This window comes from Lissotriton vulgaris, chromosome 5 (assembly GCF_964263255.1).
Source record: "Lissotriton vulgaris chromosome 5, aLisVul1.2, whole genome shotgun sequence".
Classification (NCBI taxonomy): Eukaryota; Metazoa; Chordata; class Amphibia; order Caudata; family Salamandridae; genus Lissotriton; species Lissotriton vulgaris.
The window spans coordinates 282,833,002-282,852,754 of NC_141693.1; positions in this window are offsets into that span (position 1 = coordinate 282,833,002).

Here is a 19,753-nt window from a genome sequence, read left to right on the forward strand (position 1 = left end):
GCGTCCCTTCCGCTTGAGATAGACGTCACCCTGCTAGATGATAGGGGGCGTTACGCAGCTGTGGCGGGGAGGTGGGAGGGGCGTTCCCTGGCCCTGTTGTCGGTTTATGTTCCCCCCGGTCTCCAGTCTAGCACCTTCCGGGACCTTGGTGGCGCCATTTTGTCTCTGCCCTCGGGCCTACTGATCCTAGGGGGGGACTTCAATTCAGTCTGCTCTGGTACCCTGGACCGTCAGCCACCGAGAGACCTCCCGGTTTCCCAAACGTGGCTGCCGACCTTCCTTGACTCTATGGGTCTGGTGGACTGTTGGCGACTTTTACATCCGGCGCTTCGCCAGTTTTCGTTCCTCTCCGGTGCCCATGGAAGTCTGTCCCGCTTGGACTATGTCCTCACCCTGGCGGCGCAATCGCCTGCCATTTCTGAGGCGCGTTTTTTGGCAAGGGGCATCTCCGACCACTCGCCGTTGTGGATCTCCTTTGACTTCGGTGTCCTTTTGTCCAGCCGCCCGGCTACCGTTAATCCCTGGTATTTCCGCAACCACAACATGCGGGCGCTGCTGGCAAAGGCCATCGCCTTCTATTTTACAGAAAATACTGGCTCAGTGGGCTCTGCGGTCACCCTTTGGGAGGCCTTCAAAACGGTGTTGCGGGGTGAGGCCTTGGCTCTCATCGCGACGGCCAAAAGAACTCGTGATGCGGATCTCCTGCAAGTTGAGGAGGAGGTTTTGGACCTCGAGTCCCGTCTGGGGCCCGAGCCCGAACCCGCCCTCCTGCATGAACTCTCTCTGAAGCAATCGGAATATCACGATCTTGCTACGAATGCAGCTCTGCTCTTAGCGAAAGAACAGCAAGGCCGCATTTATGACGTCGGGGACAAGGCTGGTAAATTGTTGGCCTGGCTGGACAGGCGGGAGATGGCGAGCCGAGTGGTTCCGGAGATCCTGTGCGATGACGGAGTGGTGGTTACAGATCCGAGCGCCATCGCCGAGTCCTTTGCTGACTATTTCCGGGGGGTCTACACCTCCGGGTCAGATCACTCTGAGGCCGACTCGGCTGACTTCCTCTCAGCGATAGACCTTCCTTGCCTCTCTGAGGAGGACAGGGTGGACATTGACCGGGACATCACTGCGGACGAGATCGCCTTGGCGATCCGCGCTTTGCGTACGGGCAAGGCAACCGGACCCAATGGCATACCGGTTGAACTATATAAGATCCGGCCGGACGTGATCTCTCCTCACTTGAAAGACATGTTCCTCCGTGCTCGTGAGGATGGAGTCTTCCCCCTGGACCAGCGCCTGGCCACTATTGTGGTTATTCACAAGGATGGCAAGCCGCGGGATGTCTGTAGGTCCTACCGCCCTATTTCCCTCCTCAACGCCGAACCCAAGATCCTGGCCAAACTGTTGGCTAATCGATTGGTCGGGGTTATCAGCGACCTGGTACACCCGGATCAGTCCGGTTTTATACCCCGCCGCAATACTGCCCTTAACCTGAGACGCTTGCATGGCGTTATGGCCAGAGTTCACGCCCTCACTGAACCGGCGGTGCTGGCCTCCCTTGATGCCACAATGGCTTTTGATTCCTTGGAATGGAATTATTTGTGGGCAGTCCTGACGAAACTTGGTTTCGGGCCGGGCTTCCTGGGCTGGGTGCGACTTCTTTATTCTAGCCCCTTGGCTGCTGTTACGGTGAACGGTCGTATGTCTGCTCCCTTCGCACTTCAGCGAGGCACCAGACAGGGCTGTCCATTGTCTCCGCTCCTGTTTGCGCTGGCTCTGGAGCCCCTCGCGGCGATGCTGCGCTCGCACCCTGACTTGCATGGGATCTCCTGGTCCCCGGGCTTTGAGGACAGGGTCTCCCTATACGCGGACGACATCCTGTTGTATCTCACCTCCCCTTGCAAGTCGCTTATCGTGGCGTGCGATGTGCTCAGGTTGTTTGGGCGTTACTCCGGCCTGATCATTAACTGGGCCAAATCCTCCCTTTACATCCTCAAGGGCGATACACCGCGCCTTCCCAGAGGCTGTAATATCCAACTGGCGGGACAAGGCTTTAAGTACTTGGGGATTTACATTTCACATAACCCTAAGGCGAGGTATGACCACAACTTGCTCCCCCCGCTCCACCGTCTGAGGCGGGATGTGGAGAGTTGGCGTAAGCTCCCTCTCTCGTTGCTGGGCCGGGCGGCGTTGTTTAAAATGATGTCCCTTCCCAGGTTCCTGTATGCCTTGCAGAATACTCAGGACCTTGTCCCGGCCCGCTACTTCAGGGAGGTCGAGAGTCTGCAGCGTGCCCTTCTTTGGGACGGCCGACCCCGTGTCGCTGCTCGGAAGCTCACCATGCCATGGTATGATGGGGGCATTGCGCTACCGGATGTGCGGAGATACTACTGGGCCGCTCAACTTACCGCCATCAATCATGGTTTTTACGGTCCCGTGGACAACCCCGGTTATGCCATGGACCGCTGGCTTTTGCACGGAGGCAATTACTATCGCGCCCTATATTCTAGATCCTTTGATCGCAACCTTACCGGCCCGACCAAGGCGGCGGTCCACACGTGGCGGACGGTCACTAAGATACAGGGATGGCAGGGCAGGCTGACGAGATTTACCCCTCTCTTTGATTCTGACATTTTGGGCAAGCTTTGGCACACCAAGGGCTTTGAGAAGTGGGATCTCATAGGCATCTCGAGGGTTGAGGACATGCTCTCCAGGGGGGTGATCAAGACTTTCCCACAGCTGCAGGCGGAGTATCAATTGAGTGCTACGGAGTTTTTCCGCTACGCCCAGCTGCAGCATGCAATAACTGCCGCTAGGCCGGAGGAGGGTGACATCCCCGAGAGTTCCCCTTTGGAGGACAGGGTGTTGGACGGGCATATGCCCGATAGCGCCATCTCTCTGTCCTACAAGAAACTAATCAACGTTCAGGTGGACCTCCTCCAGCGCTTGCGAGAACAGTGGGTGGCCGATGGGTTGGAACTGGACGATGAGGACTGGCAGAGTGCTGTGTCCTCCCCTAAGGAGGTAGCCATTTCCTCGCGTCTGAGATTGGTCCAGTTTAAAATCCTTCACCGGGTGTATGTCACCGGCCCCAGGCTTGTGCACATGGGCTTCTCGCCGGATGGCCTCTGCCGCCGTGGCTGCGGGGCCCTTGCCACCTTTCTTCATATACTGTGGGAGTGCCCCGTTATTGCCCCTTATTGGGAGAGGGTTCATAGAGTGATGCGGGAGGTGACTGGAGTGGAGTTAGCGGCGGAGGCGCGTAGGTGCCTCCTGAATGTTTGGGAGCCTAATGACTATGATACGGCGCAGACCCGATGGGCCACACTGGGCAACATGGTCGCTAAACGGGACATAGCGCAGAGGTGGGGTTCTAATGTGGCCCCCCTGGTGGTACAATGGAAGGCCAACATGGACTGGTGTATGTTGCGCGAAAAGACTGTGTATACTGCCAGGGGGCGGCCTCAGACGTGGAATAAGGTATGGGGTGCCTGGAATGCCTATAGAGGGGACTTGTGTTTACCACCTGCACCGTTGCCACGAGATGAACGCTTGTCACCATAGACGTTGACGACAGCTATGTTACTCTTGTACTGACTCTCCTGTTCCTCCTTTCCCCCCCCCCCGCTTCTGCTACATTCTGTTTCAGTTCTTCTACAACTTCTCCAGCTCCTCCCGCCTCCTACCGACTAGTGGTCTTCTTCATTTCCATTGCCTTTTTCACGCCCTCGGGCGCTTTGCTTAAGTTTTTGTTTTAAAAAATAAAAAAACAACCTGCATTGTCCTGACAAGAATCACTAGGCACTATGACCATTATATACTATGCTGCCTTGCCTCCGGGATGTTAGGCTGAATAGCTGTGTGCTTTTTACAATAAAGGTTTTAAAAATTTAAAAAAAAAAAAAAAAGAACGGGTCACAGAAGGCAAGTGGGCAGCGGGGCACAGAGGAGAAAAAGGCACAAAAGAGGGGGTCACAGAAGGCAAGTGGGCAGCGGGGCACAGAGGAGCAAAAAGGCATAGAGACACTCAGGGAACAGGTGGAGCTGCAGCGGGGGGGGGGACGACCTACCTGGCAAGGTTAAATAGTTAAATAGCAAACATACAACCTGAAAAAAGAAATAAGAACACAAACTTTTTAGTGTGTGCAGAGATGCAGATTAATGCTGATGGATGTGAGTAGCCACTGAGACTTTTTTCAAAGCACAAAGTGACAAATGAAACGGACCCTCGAGTGGCTGCAGAGCTAACGTCAGGCATCTGTAGTGGTCAACCCCATCACAGCAGACACTGTGTTTGCTATACAATCTGCTGGTTGAAGATGCAGCAGATAGCCACTAACAGAAAGATGCAGGCAGCACACAGTTTATCTCCCACTTTATAAGTGTTGTTAGTGCAGTGAGTGTCCTAGCACCACCATTCAAGCTCGGTCTCCGTCAGATTTGTAGCACAGATTTTTCTGCAGACACATGTGAAAATCATGTCATGGAAGTTTTGAAATGAACACTTCTTAGGCTATAAATCCACTGTCTGGCCTCTAATGGCCGAAAGCTTTCAGACCACTATATGAGGCAGAGTGCTGCATGTACGCTGTGATCACACTACGCGTTTGGCAACGCAGCGCCTGATATCTGTTTTGGGGGTTCTCTACGAGACACACCACAAAGTCTCAGTCTCAGCCTCAGAGCTGCTTGCTAGCTCTTCCAATGAACAGGACGCAGCCTTTTATTTATTTTTTAAAAAAGCATTCCTTTGCCTCTCCTCTTGAACTAGGCCTGCGAATATGCAAACTGCTTTTCCCACAGTCACAGGATTAAAACTGAAATCGGCCCACTAAGGAAAAGGTTAACAAAACTGAAACAGGGAGAAAGTAGAGTTTGAGGTAAAACATCAGATGACTGCACGACAGCAGCGTAAAATCAACATCAGAGCAGGGATTGTCTGTGGAGCATCTACAATTCCCAAACACTGCTGGTATCCATCGGACTGAAAACAAATGTAAAATTACTGAACACAGGCACACACACACTCACAAGGACCGAAATGGCTGCCACCAGTAGCTCCACAAAGCTTCCTACATCACAGCGCTGGGCACGAAGCAGTCATGCTGGCCTCCCCATCGCATGCACCCTTCCCTCGGAACACTCTGGAGCCACATGTAGCCGAAGGGCAGAAGTCAGGTTCCTAGTACCAGCCATGCAAAGGTGAAGATGATTATAGCCTATTAAAGTCCCTCCAAGGCCAGACTAACCAAAAGAGAGTTTTATAATCTATCTCCAAAAGTGAACAGAGCCAGATTCACGGATTGTCTCACTTGATTATGGGCAACTGGGCCTTTTTTGTCCACCACGGCACACAGTTGTTGAATTGCTTTTCTCCAGTCTGTGCTCGAGCTGGATTCTGGAAGTCTGCTAATTAATAAAACAAGCATTTGCAATGCAATAGGTCTCGCATTAGGAAAGTTTGAGCTATTGGTACTGTAAATGACAATTTTTTTTTTATGTGTTGGTTTTGAAAATAGCGAAATTAATAGCTTTGTCATTTACAATGCCAATAGTTTTTAACTTTCGCATATGTGACACCTATAGCATTTGTAATGCAATATGTGTTGTATTTACGTGACCTAGATGTATTGATATTACAAATAAAAATGGCTTTTAATTTTTTTAAGAATTAATACTGAAATAAAAGTTATTGTAATTTATAATGGCAATAGCTTTTGTAAATATTTAAAGATTATGTTCATTGTATTTTATTGTGACGGAAATCCAAGAACAGAAGTGAAATATTAACATCTTTTTGTGACATTTGTAATAAAGCTTGAAACATTGAGAGAACATTTTTGAACCAGTTGTTGTTGAATGGTTGCACATATTGATGCTGTGGTGGCGCTGAGTGATGTTGTGGTGGTGACGAGTGATGCTGTGGCGTTCAGTGATGCTGTGGTAGCGCATAGTGATGTTGTGGTGCCCCTGAGTGATGCTGTGGTGGTGCTGAGTGATGCTGCAGTGATGCGATAGCTAGATAGAGTGAGTGCGATAGATAGAGTAAGTGCGATAGATAGATAGAGGGAGGGCGATAGATAGAGGGAGGGCGATAGATAGATAGAGGGAGGGCGATAGATAGAGGGAGGGCAATAGATAGATAGAGTGAGGGCGATAGAGTGAGTGCGATAGATAGACAGATGGATAGAGTGAGGGCGATAGATAGATAGACAGATAGATAAAGTGTATTTATGTTGCATTGAGTAGAGTGTAAGTATGAGGTGTGCAATTATGTTGCATATAATTATGTGGCACTGAGTGGTATTTGGAGTGTATGTTCCATTGCAGAGTGTGTGAGGGTGCAGAGTGTGTGAGGGTGCAGAGTGTGTGAGGGTGCAGAGGGTGCAGTGTGTGTGCGGGTGCAGTGTGTGTGCAGGTGCAGTGTGTGTGCAGGTGCAGTGTGTGTGCAGGTGCAGTGTGTGTGAGGGTGCAGTGTGTGAGGGTGCGGTGTGTGAGGGTGCGGTGTGTTAGGGTGCGGTGTGTGAGGGTGCGGGGTGAGGGTGCGGCGTGTGAGGGTGCGGCGTGTGAGGGTGCGGCGTGTGAAGGTGCGGCGTGTGAGGGTGCAGCGTGTGAGGGTACAGTGTGTGAGGGTGCAGTGTGTGTGTGTGAGGGTGCAGTGTGTGTGCGGGTGCAGTGTATGTGCGGGTGCAGTGTGTGTGCAGGTGCAGTGTGTGTGTGCGGGTGCAGTGTGTGTGCAGGTGCAGTGTGTGTTTGCGGGTGCGGTGTGTGAGGGTGCGGGGTGTGAGCGTGTGGGGTGTGAGGGTGTGGGTTGTGAGGGGGTAGTGTGTGTAAGGGTGCAGTGTGTGTGAGGGTGCAGTGTGTGTGTATGGGTGCGGTGTGTGAGGGTGCGGTGTGTGGGTGCGGTGTGTGTGGGTGTGGTGTGTGTGAGGGTGCGGTGTGTGTGGGGGGTGGTGTGTGAGGGTGCGGTGTGTGAGGGTGCGATGTGTGAGGGTGCGGTGTGTGAGGGTGCGGTGTGTGAGGGTGCGGTGTGTGAGGGTGCAGTGTGTATGAGGGTGCGGTGTGTGAGGGTGTGGTGTGAGGGTGCAGTGTGTGTGAGGGTGCAGTGTGTGTGTGAGGGTGCAGTGTGGCTACAGACATGATCTATCAGCCATAAACAGGACCAGACAGCTGTGCTCAGATCTTAAAGGGAGCAAACTTTCCAATGAATGAAGAAAATAACAAATAAGCTGTGTGTGAGGGTGCAAAGTGTGTGAGGGTGCAGTGTGTGTGAGGGTGCAGTGTGTGTGAGGGTGCAGTGTGTGTGAGGGTGCAGTGTGTGTGAAGGTGCAGAGTGTGTGAGGGTGCAGAGTGTGTGTGTGTGGGTGCGGTGTGTGTGGGTGCGGTGTGTGTGTGTGCGGTGTGTGTGTGTGCGTGTGTGTGTGGTGTGTGTGTGTGGGTGCAGTGTGTTGTGTGTGAGTGTGCAGTGTGTGAGGGTTCAGTGTGTGTGAGGGTGCGGTGTGTGAGGGTGCGGCATGTGAGGCTGCGGTGTGTGAAGGTGCAGTGTGTGTGTGAGGGTGCAGTGTGTGCGTGAGGGAACAGTGTGTGCGAGGGTGCGGTGTGTGAGGGTGCAGTGTCTGTGAGGGTGCAGTGTCTGAGGGTGCAGTGTGTGTGAGGGTGCAGTGTGTGTAAGGTTACGGTGTGTGAGGGTGCGGTGTGTGAGGGTGCAGTGTGTGTGAGGGTGCAGTGTGGCTACAGACATACCATCCCTAGAAACAATTTTGGGAGCACAAGTTTCATTTTAACGTAATTCGAGGAAAATGCGAAACCCACTTCTGAATAATCACACGGAAACTGGTGAGTGCTACTTAAGAAAGGGTTTCTCAATATCATGCCCACTGCAGCTGCTCTTTCTGCGCGCCGGACCACGAGCACTATCAAATAATGATAAAGAATCGGACCTGCTCTGAATATATGACGTGCTGCGCTAGGCACACTCGCTACCAGCAAGAGTGAAACAGTGAGAGGTATACACACATCTGCAAAACAAAGAGTCTGTCCAAGACCTGCGAAAGGCAACGTTGACAATTAACGAGGTAAAATAATGCAGCCATAAGCAGAGGGGAGGGAGGCCCCCCAGCAGCTCCCCTCGCTGGCTGCTGAATCCGCAGCTTTTGGGTATCAAGCACCGATCCCATAATTCAATCAGAGGCGTCTACGTGCAGGCAGCCTTAATGTGCACAGACACCACACCTGTGTCAGAGGCAGGCTCGCGCCTTTCATCACAGCCTCCCAGTTAGCCTCTGCTGCCTGCGGGCGCTGCCTGCTGCTGCACACCAGTCCGGGTGCCTGGCGCGGGACCCCGGTCATGTGAGCACTAGACCTTTCCGCGCTAACTTTGTTACAGGCAGGTTCATATGCATGCGCGTCTGCAGAGAAACACAGGGAAACGCCTGGCATGAGAGCAGGCTGCCGCAAAGTCTGAAGGGATCTCATGAGTGCCAGTTTCAGGCCCGCGTTGCATCCTCAAATTAAAGGTCCGCAATGAGAAAACAAGCAAACTCACCGCCACAGCCCGGCTTTAACAGGAAGCCAGGCAACCTTTGTTGGGACGGGGCGGGGCCAGACAAAAACCGGAAGCAGGCGCTCCTGTGCCCGCCGGAGGATTTCCGTGTTAGCTAGTGGGGCTCCCGTGCTCGTGGAGAGCCCCGCGGCCCCCGCCTGTTAACCGGAATGACCCGCTGGCTGCCGAGGGACACGCAAGAAGAACCTGGTGAGTGGGATGTGAGGGGGATGTGTGCGCGCGCGTGTGTCTCTGGTGAGGGGGGGAAGCGTGTATGTATGCAGTGTGTGCGTGCGCGCGTGTGTGTATGCGCGGGGGGGATTGTCTGTGCGTGTACTCTCGTGTGAGGGGGGCGGCGGCGGGGGGCGGGGGGGGCTGGGGAGGTGTAGTGTGTGTCTGTATGTGTGCGCTCGTGTCTGCCTGCGTGCGCATGTGTTGTGAACAGCCTGCTCTCTGTGTGCGTGTGTAGGTGCAGCGGCGGCGGCGACGGGGGGGGGGCTGGGGAGGTGTAGTGTGTGTCTGTATGTGTGCGCTCGTGTCTGCCTGCGTGTGCATGTGTTGTGAACAGCCTGCTCTGTGTGTGTGTGTGTGTAGGTGCAGCGGCGGCGGCGACGGGGGGGGGGGCTGGGGAGGTGTAGTGTGTGTCTGTATATGTGCGCTCGTGTCTGCCTGCGTTTGCATGTGTTGTGAACAGCCTGCTCTGTGTGTGTGTGTGTAGGTGCGGCGGCGGTGGCGGCGGGGGGGGGGGAGGAGGGAGGGAGGAGGTGTGACTGTGATCTATTTATTTCGTGTTCGTGAGAATGCCCATTGTTAAACGGTCAGTGAAAACAAACATGCTCTGCTCTAAGACAGGAAACGAAAGTCAAGGCAGAAAGAAACATGATATTCTATTTATTTCATTAAAACATCAAGCACAGTAGTGTCACCTTCGATGCCTCTGCAATCACCCGTGCATCGCACACTTTTAAATGCTGCATTTCTATTTATTTCGTGTTCAAAGAATGCCCATAGTAAAAGCGAACAGTGGAAACAAACACGCTCTGGTCTAAGACAGGAAACGAAAGTGAAGGCAAGCTCACACAAAGAAAGAAACATTGTGAAAGAAACTGAAGGAAAAAGCGCATGCACGCAGCTGAATCCAGCCGAGAAAACGCTTGTGACAGTTTCTTGTCCTTCATTCCCCCGAGTAAGGCAACTAAAGAGCTCCAGCTGGACGCATCCTTCGGATGCAGTACCAGCGAGCCCTAAAAAGTGTCTGGAGCGCCCCTGTCAGCTCTCGTTAAATGCCGGTAAAAGACTCGAGATTCGTCAGCGGTGGTACCGGACTTCCTACTCCAGCACTCACACGGAGTCTGGGACCTGAGGAGACCCTGGCAGGGACCTTGGATGTTGTGAAAAAAGGGCACAATGAGAGGGGTGAGGCAGGCCGTGATACAGAGGTGCGCCTTCACAAGCGTGTGGTCAGAGCCTGCCAGTGAAACACCACAGTGCAAAAAGATAATGGTAGCCCTTGACACGATCTTGCAACAGCAGTGCGGGAAGCAGACACTTTTGTGGTGGCCCGCTGCTAGGCCACACACGTGGTCCCTGAGGTGCTGCAAGGAGGGACACGGACACAGTGAGTAAGAGTTAGCCGGAAAGACCCCGAGCCGTCTTCCGCCTTGTTTATTTATACCCCGGTGCGAGGCCGCCCCGGGGTGTGCATGGATGCGTGTGAAGGTGGCAACATTGTTTGAGAGAGCCCGGGTGGCTCTCTACAACCCTTCTTCAATTTAGTCCGTTCTTTCAAACCAGCCTCCACTTCACGGATATGTCCATGCAAAGTCTCTCAATCTCTGGCTGGGTTCTGGGTTAGGTCGTAGGTTGTACCTCTGGCTTCGTGCACACGGAGATGCTGCAACCCCAGCCGGGGTTGTTTCTGCACTCCCACCCCTGGAGATCACTCCCGGTCTGCTGGGGGTGACCCTGATGTCTTGACTCGCTGCCCTGGGTGAGTTTTCTCGATCTTGCCTTGCCAGAGGTGATCTGGAAAATGATGTTCTAAAATCCGGACCCAACTCCTCCTCAGCCTCCTGGTCTTCAGCCATTTTTCGGGCCGCCCCAGGTCCCTTCGCCTTCTTGAAACAGGACACGTTGCGTGTGGCCATCTGCCCGCCTCGCCGGGCGGTGACCATAGTGCCTTGAACCTTGTCTACTATCCACACTTCTGGTTCGAACGGGGATCGATGATCCTCGCTGCTGGCGGGAGCGGCGGAGCGGGCTCCAGGTTTCGCGCTGCTTCACTGCAGGCAGGGATGGTGAGCAGGCACACAAGGGCTCAGTTCGCCCTCCTCGCCAATGTGGTGGGCCGCTGCTAGGCCACACACGTGGTCCCTGAGGTGCTGCAAAGAGGGACACTGACACAGTGAGTAAGAGTTAGCTGGAAAGACCCAGAGCGGTCTTCCGCCTTGTTTATTTATACCCCGGCGCGAGCCCGCCCCGGGGTGTGCATGGATGCGTGTGAAGGTGGCAACATTGTTTGAGAGAGCCCTGGTGGCTCTCTACAACTTTGAGTCTGCGCAGTGTGTCTTCAAAAGTCTTGATGACAAACTGCACAGACTCGGCTTTCCACCTGCAGCCTCTACCACACCCTTTCCCAACTCGTCACAGGGCAGGACCCACCCCCTGTGATGAGTTTGGATAGAGCAAAGTGAACACCATCGCCACTCCCTGAATGACATGAAGCCCCTGGCACTACAGGGCTTGAGCCTGAGGCGCCTGGGGCTAACTTTAGTCACACGTCATCAGGGGGTGGAGACTGGTCCTCGAGTCAATGTCTTTGCCGAGCTAATGACCTCACAGGCCGCAGGGCTGTGAGCTCATCGACCCGGCAAAGTAGGCTCAGGGCCAAAATTGCATGCATCTTTGCTGCCAGGGAAATGTGACATGGCACTCGTGATCACTTATGATCACAGCAACAGAAGCCCGGCCCCAAACATGAACAGGTGTGTGTAATTTTTTTTTTAACTGATGATTAATAGAGAATGTTTTTGCTTTTGTAATGGCTGACCCGAGGGGGGTGAAAGTAAAGGGGGCGTAGCCCCAACCCCCTCACGGAGAAACCGCCACTGCATGCTGTAGTGAAAAACTATGAGAGAGAGGATCAGAGCAGTTGTTCTTGTGGACTGCATTAAGATGGGATTATTTTTTAGGAAACAGGCGGGTCTTTGTTGCCCTTCTAAATTCTAACTTATTGCTAATTATCCTTTTCTGGAGCGCATTCCAGAACTTAAATATTTCTACTGAGAATAAACGCCTAACCATTTGTGTGGACTAGGCTCCATTCCGCTTGAGGAATTTGTGAAATTCAGACACTCCAACGAGTAGTGCCGAGTTTCTGAATTCCGCCTTCCCGGGCATGAAGTAGAGCTTTTTTCCATTCGCATGTTCGAGTTTTGCTTAGGCGCTCGGTTGCGATTGCCACAATATTCTCAGGCTGCTAGTGAGCACGCGCTATACTTCTTGCTCGCTTCCGGTTGCAACAGCGACAATGTAGTGCCAATCGCAAATGCACCGCTTGAGTGGCTTTTGTACCTGAGAAGCAGCTGAGAGGGTTTTCAAGTGGATTTTCTTCGCTAACAGGCCATTGGACTTTGTATTTGAGATTTCACAAGTAAGTGAAAACTATTGTATAAGAGTGTTGGTTGTGTGATTGGCGGCACTCGCCAGGATTTCTTTGTACTTGTATTTGATTTGATTTGATTTAGACCAAAGAGGAGGAGGCATAGCAATCATCCACAGAGACAATATCTCCATGTCGTAAGCAGACTCCTTCAACTACAACACCTTTGAATGCTTAACTGTCACCATTGCTACAAGCAACAAAGAATCATTAACCTGCCACCTTATCTACCACCCCCAGGCAACTCAGCTGCTTTCACTGAACGCCTGTCCGACCTGATTGCCCACTGCTCACTTCAAGATAAGAACAACCTAATTCTAGGCAACATCAATCTTCACTGGAATGACGTTAACAATCCGCTAGTACAGAACCTGAGTGAGCTACTTCTCAACAACAACTTCTCGCAACACTGCACAGAAGAAACCCATAACCCATTATCGCCAAACGAGACTTAGTGACGATAAGTCACATCCTGCCCATGGACTGGTCTGACCACCACTTACACCACTTAATCCTCTTCCACCTCACTCAGCCAGTTACCCTACAACCACCCATCTGCGACTAGCCCAAATGGACCAGAAACCTCACCCAGGTCAACATGACTGACTTGAAGGAAAAAGTCAATGCACAACTCAGTATCCCCACGGATGGTATAACCACGACAGAACTCATGGATCATTACAACACATCCATGTCATCCATTCTAGATCAAATGGCCACCCTGAAATAAAAAACCCCCAGAAACATCCCATCAAGATCCTGGTTCAATACGGACATCAACAATGAAAGGAGACAACTAAGAGCCTCAGAAAGACTCTGGAGAAAGAACCCCTCCATGTGCCTACTTAAACAACTCGAAGAAGCTAGAAGAAAATACAAAAAAACACATCCATACAGTAAAAATCAAACTTCTTCTGCTCCGCCCTGGACAATGCTAAAAACAGGCCCAACGAACTGTTCAAAATCATCAAGCAGCAATGCTCCAAGCCCACGTATTCTCGACCCAGGCCTCCAAGGAACTGTGTGAAGACTTCGCCACCTTCCTTGAAGAAAAAATCTCAAAGATTGAGCTCTCACTAGACACCGACACCAACGCCAACTCGGCATGCGTAGAGCCGCCCCCAGGCACAATGGAAAACAGTGGCCGGCTACACACTAATGCGCGGAAATCCTTCAACCCCATCTCAGAAGCCGAGTATCAAGCTAACCTCCACCACCAATCCCTCTTCTCACGCCCTCGACCCTATACCCTTCCAACAGACCAACAAACACAAACTCTCCATAGCCCCGTTCTGGTGCAGAATCATCAACAGCTCCTTGAAAACCGGAAGCATACCTGACTGCCTTAAAGTTGGCCAAGTAACGCTAATAATTAAGAAACCAGGCCTTGATTGCACAGACCTAAGCAACTTCAGACCCATCTCCAATCTCCCCCTCCTATCCAAAAATCCTCAAAAAATGTGCACTCTCTCAACTGACTCGCAAATGGAAAATATCAGCCTTCTTGTTCCTCACCAATCAGGTTTCAGAAAAGGTTAATGCACTGAAACGGCGATCCTCAACATCACAGATGACATCCATAAGTCACTGGATACCGATCACTGCTACCTACTCATTCTCCTAGAGCTGTCGGCTGCCATCGACACAGTTGAACACAATCTCCTCATCAAGGCCCTACAGGAAAGGGTTGGCGCAGATGAGATAGTCCTCCGTTGGTTCACAGCCTTCCTACAATACAGATGGCAAAGGATAAAAATCAAAGACTTTACACCCGACCTTCTCCCAGTCAGCAGGGGTGTACCCCAAGGTTCAGTGCTCTCTCTGACGCTGTTTAACATATACATACAACCCATCACCACTATACTCAAAAACGCGAAGATCCCTGTTATGTTGCTCTTGTTAGTATTGTATGTGTTACTTTAAGGCTCGTGGTGTTAGAGCTTAGAACTGTACTGTGTATGTGTGTTCCAGGTAGACAGGCAGTTATTGACTGACGGCGGATCCTTCCAGTTGTGTTCCTGGCACTACCTGTTCTTTCATTACTCAACTTAATAAAGATACTTAAGTAATCCAGCTGTGGGGTTACGTAACAATCCCCTTCTACCTATACGTTGACGACACCCAGATCTATCTAGAAACCACCTCCTCAGACGATATTTCCAGACTAAATAACACTATAAAAGGAATTCAACAATGGCTGTCCCAAAACCACCTCAAACTCAATCAAGACAAAACAGAGTTCCTCCTAATCTCCAACAAGGAAGAGAACCAGCAACTTGCAGAATGGCTCAAGGATATGGATGCTCTAAGCAGCACTCCCACCATGGCGAACTCAGTAAAATCTCTGGGAATCACCCTTGACCCAAAACTGGAAATGACCCACCACAACAAAAAATCTGCAAAGACTGCCTTCCTCAACCTGAAACTTCTCCACAAAATTAAACCATTCCCCCCCTACCAAAGACCTCAAACAAGCTACAAAAGCACTGGTGCTATCTAGACTAGACTACAGTAATGCAACCCTAACTGGCACTGCTAAACCCCACTTAGCTCCCCTCAAAACCCTCAATGCGGCAGCCAGAATGGTCACCGGAATCAGGAAATATGATCACATCTCACCAGCCCTAAGAGAACTAAAATGGCTCCCTGTTGAACAGCGGGCCAACTTCAAAACTGCCTGCCTCACGCACCATGCTCTACACACAGGAAAACCGGACTATCTGGCCACCAAACTAAATAGGGCTGGCCAAACAAGGAACCTCAGGAGCTCCAACTCCCTCCTTTTCATACCCATGAAAGCACCCAAACAAAAAACTGCGGCCAGATCATTAGCCGGAAACGCGCCTAAAATCTGGAACTCCATCCCAGCAGATATCAGGACCACCCCATCCTTCACAAAATTCAAAAACTCCTGGAAGCCCTCCTCCTCAACCGCTCCCTCCCAAATGGATAGCTGCCACCTCCACGCCAACCCTGATCCAATTGCTCGTTGACTCTGCATCGTACTGATGCACTAAAGTCCGCCACCTGACAAGTAGGTCCGGAAGGTGAGGCTGCTACAAAACTCTTGACTTCCTCAAGAATGCATTCAATTAAGCTAACTCAGGACCCATCTACTACCTCATGAATCCACAGCACTTGTTGACTACCGAACTTTATGTTTAAGACTGCTCTACTATGCAATTCTTAAAACTCACTGTTGTAAAGTGCTCCGATACCCTCAGGTCAGGTCAGCATTATATAAAACTCCTAAAATAAATAAATAAATACATTTTTACATTTATTGTGGTGGGTGGCCTGCAGTTTCAGGAGGGGCCTAGTTATTTTCTGCATGTAATGTTTTATGCTTTGTAAAGGAAAAATGTTGCACAGTTTAGTCAATTTTTATTCATAAATTTGCAATATTCATTTAATTCACTTTGTGACCTAGAATGCGAATGGGCCTTCCAGTCAGCAGCCCCAGTACTAGTCATGGGTGCTTCAAGCAATTGTTTCTGTGGTGTCTGTTGAATTGAAACACCATTTAGGCCATGGATAGCATTGCCTTAACCCCTTCGCTGTGGGGTTAATACCCCCGCGGCGCCGGAGGGAGGGGGGGCCGCGTGTGGCGCTGGGTATTCATGACGAGCTCAGCTCGTCATGACTCTGCCCACTTAATGGAATGCCCCGCACAGAAGGGGAATTAGCCCTGCGTGGGCGTTCCGCAGCCGTTATGACAAGCTCAGCTCGCCATGAGCACAGCTCCACTGTGCCTCATGACGAGCTGAGCTCGTCATGAACCTTGAAGAGGTTAAATTACAAAATATTTTGTTTTGGAGGTATTTCTCAATTTTTTCTGCAGTGTATAGGTAGGATAATATATGTGATGCCTTTGGAGGACGTGTGTTGTTGGAAAACATTTTAGCCTAGTTAATTTTTGTTCTTGGGAAATTGCTAAAGTAATGATTTTTTCTCCTGTGTGCCTCCTTTTTCTGGCAAATTTGTGAGTGTGTTTGCCATAGGTCACCATTTATCTTTGTTTCCCATGCCATGTGGCCAGAAGCCAGTTTTTATATAGTCAGTGCCCAAAAGCCTGTATGTGTCCTTTGATTTTCATGCCTCCTGCTTGTTGTTGGTGTGACCATTGGGCTGGTGGCCATTTTGTGTAGCCAGTCAATGTGCTTTTACCATAGGCCTGCATGTCTTCTTTGTTGTGGCCATGCCTCCTTGCTGGTTGTTATTTTAACCATGTGGCTTGTGGCCATTTTGTATAGCTAGCCAGTGTGCTTTAGGCCTGCATGTCTTCTTTGTTCCCCATGCCTCTTGCTCAGTGTTGGTCTTTGACCATGTGGCACTGGCTGGCAGCTATTTTGTGCATCCAGCCAGTGTGCCTTTGCCATAAGCGTGCATTGATGGATGAGATATCAGTTTAATAATATGCTTGAGTATCATTGTAGTGTGTATATTAAGAATATGATTGTGATGAACAGTGCTTAAATATATCTTACATGCATATTTTTTATTTTTTTATTTTGCACCTCCAATAGGTATCTTAAAGCCTTAAACTTATCGATGGGGGGTGATGAGGATGACGATGATGAGGCAGTCATTGTGGAAGGTGGCACAGAGGAGTACAACATTGCTAAGCAACCTGCTCTGAGGTATGTGGCACAGGCAGCACCACCAGCTCCCATATTTGCAAATCCCCAGCTGAGACCTGCCTGATTCCCTACCTCGGGAGAAGTTTTCACTGCAGAGAGGCAATCAAAGGCACGTTCACCTACCTCCAGTTCTTTTTCAGGCATTGGCTGTGGTACAGTAAAAAGGTACTTCTCCCCAGTTTGGGACTTTATTACGGTTAACAAAGAGGAGGAGCACATTGCAGTATGCAGCATTTGCAGCACAAATGTTCAAATGATGGTACTGGAGGCCAAAGGACCCGTATGAAAAAACAGCACACAATCAAGTGGGAAGAACAACTTAAAAACATTTCTGAACGTGGTCGTGGTAATGAGGAGAGCTGACGAACATCAGTTACAAGTCCAATCAGGGTGGGAGGTGATGAGGAAGAAGAGAGTGACATCCTCATAAAAAGGAGTCCGTCACCAGCAGCACGCACGCAGAATCAACCACCTCAGTGACTTGACAATGGTACAAGAAGACTCAGAGTGAGATGCAGACACCACAGCATACAGTGATTGCTCCACCACAATACAGATTGAGTCTACCACTAACTACTTCTCGAACATCGCTTGTGTCAGTGACCCCAGAAAAGAAGAAAATCCAGGCTACTATTATGGGCATGTTTAGGCAGCATTTGTGCAATGGGAAGCTGGGAAAAATGTTAGTGCTAGACCTTCTCCTTTTTTGGTGGAAGGAGTGGGATTCTTAGGATTTGTGGCAGCCACTCAGCTCAAAATTGAAAGTTCCATGTTGGACCTATTTTGCCAGAGTTGCTGTTACAGCACTGCATCACGATGTGCTAGAGTTGGTTGGACAAGCTTTCCATCAAAGTGTTGTTTACACTATCCACCTGATTACAGACATGTGGACCAGTTGTCAGGCGACTAATTGCATGTGCATTACTTCACACAGGATCTCTTTTGCGGGAGTAAAGCAAAAGATATCTGCAGGTTTTGTTCCTGAAGAAAGTTTTACGAGCATTAGGCGGCATGCAACAGTGGCCAGGATAGCCGTGGAGAAATCAATTTACAGCAGAAAACATCCTGGGTGAATTCAACAGCTAAGTGTATGAATGGCTGTGACCCAGAGGTCCCAGAATTGGATTTGTTGCCAGGAACAATAGCAATAACATAGTCAAGGCAATGTCAGATGGTGGCTATTTCAGGGTCCTGTGTTTGGCCCATTGCATCAACCAGGCGGTGCAAAACATTTTTAAAAAGGACATACTCAGCAACAAACTGACCACCTGTAGAAGAATCTGCACTCATTTCAGGTATTCTTTGAAAGCCCTGAAGCAGTTAAGGATTATTCGGCGTACTAATGGAGCACCAGTTAAAGCCCTGATACAGGAGGTGCCAACACATTGGAACTCCACCTAATATATGTTGCAATGTATGTTTGAGCAGTACAAACAGATTGATGACTATATTGTTCAAAGAGGAGGGGATGCGGTTGGGAAAGCTATGACCTTGGATGTGGACAAATGGGTCCTAGTCAAATGTCTGACATAGATGTTACACACTTTTGAGGTCTTCACATGGGATCACTATGTATTTTATTGAGGTGCAGCTTAATTTACACCATCAATGGATTACACACTTGGTGGGGCGGATGTGGTGAAATCGTCACCAACTTACTGCAGGAGAAATAGCCCACATTGGCCCCATTTACCCACCAGTGCATAAAAGTGATCCATATTTTAGATATAGAACGAAAAACATCCGCCATCGGCATCATCATTCAAGCCTTTTGTTGCATAACCGTGAACACCTAGCCTAAGCTTGTCCGCTCCAGACTTTAAGTCCATTTTTTTATGGCTCAAGGATCTTGCAGCTTTAGTTTTAGTTCAATAGTAGTTCCCTGTTGCTCACATTACTGCTATTGCTATTGTTTGTTATTTTATCAATATCAGGAATTCTTTGTTTTTTTGTTATCATATAGTAGTGAGATCTCAATTCTTTGTAAAGCTGTGATATAACCCACTAACTCAGTATTTGTATTTCCATTTAGTTGCTGCAATGGATAATCCTTCCTATTAATCTAGGTTGTTGTACACAATATAGGTCATGGTAGCATCCGTCCTAAAGGTCAAGCTAGTTAGAGAGGTATAATAATAATAACTCCATAACTAAGAGGTATATTACACTCACAAGCAGATAAACAGGCTGCGTAAAAACTAAAGGCAGCAGTGCAAAGTGAAAGTGAATACAAAAAATCCACTTCATACATACATTTCAAGTATATATATATATTATTTTCCCTTTATTTTTTTACAAACAAACCCACCCTCTCCCCACACAACACGTCACCCCCTCTGCCCAAACAAATTGACCCAACCACCAATTTTCAAAAATGTGAAATGCCCAATGAATGAAAAAAAAACGGTCCCAACTCCTTTCCCACCCTCTCCACCCACAAGTCTCTCCCACCAAAACAAAAACATTTAAAAAAGGACTAAAAGAGGGCATTGTCCCTTTGGGTCCTAAGCTGGTCCAGCCTCTGCTCCGTCCTGATGAGCTGGCGATGGGATGGACTGGAGGGTGACAGGCTGTACTGGAGCCTGGTTGAGACTGATAGACAGCTATTTCTGCCTTTTCTTCTTCATGAAGCCGCTGGTATTTCTGCTGGAAACTCTTCTGTCTCTGCCCCTATCTCCTGTCTGTTGGTGTTGGGTGCTACAGGTGGACCAGCAGGAGTAGCTATATTGAGAAAAACAAAAATAAAAAAGACATATTGTAAATAATACTCTGTACAAACAATTGTTTGAAATTAGTGGGTGGCACAGTAGCAGTACATTTCTGGTCCCCTAGGGGCATTGGAATTTGATGTGATTATGATTAGGAGAGTCACAGGGCCAATTTTGTTATGTTTTCCCCATACATGCCTTGCAT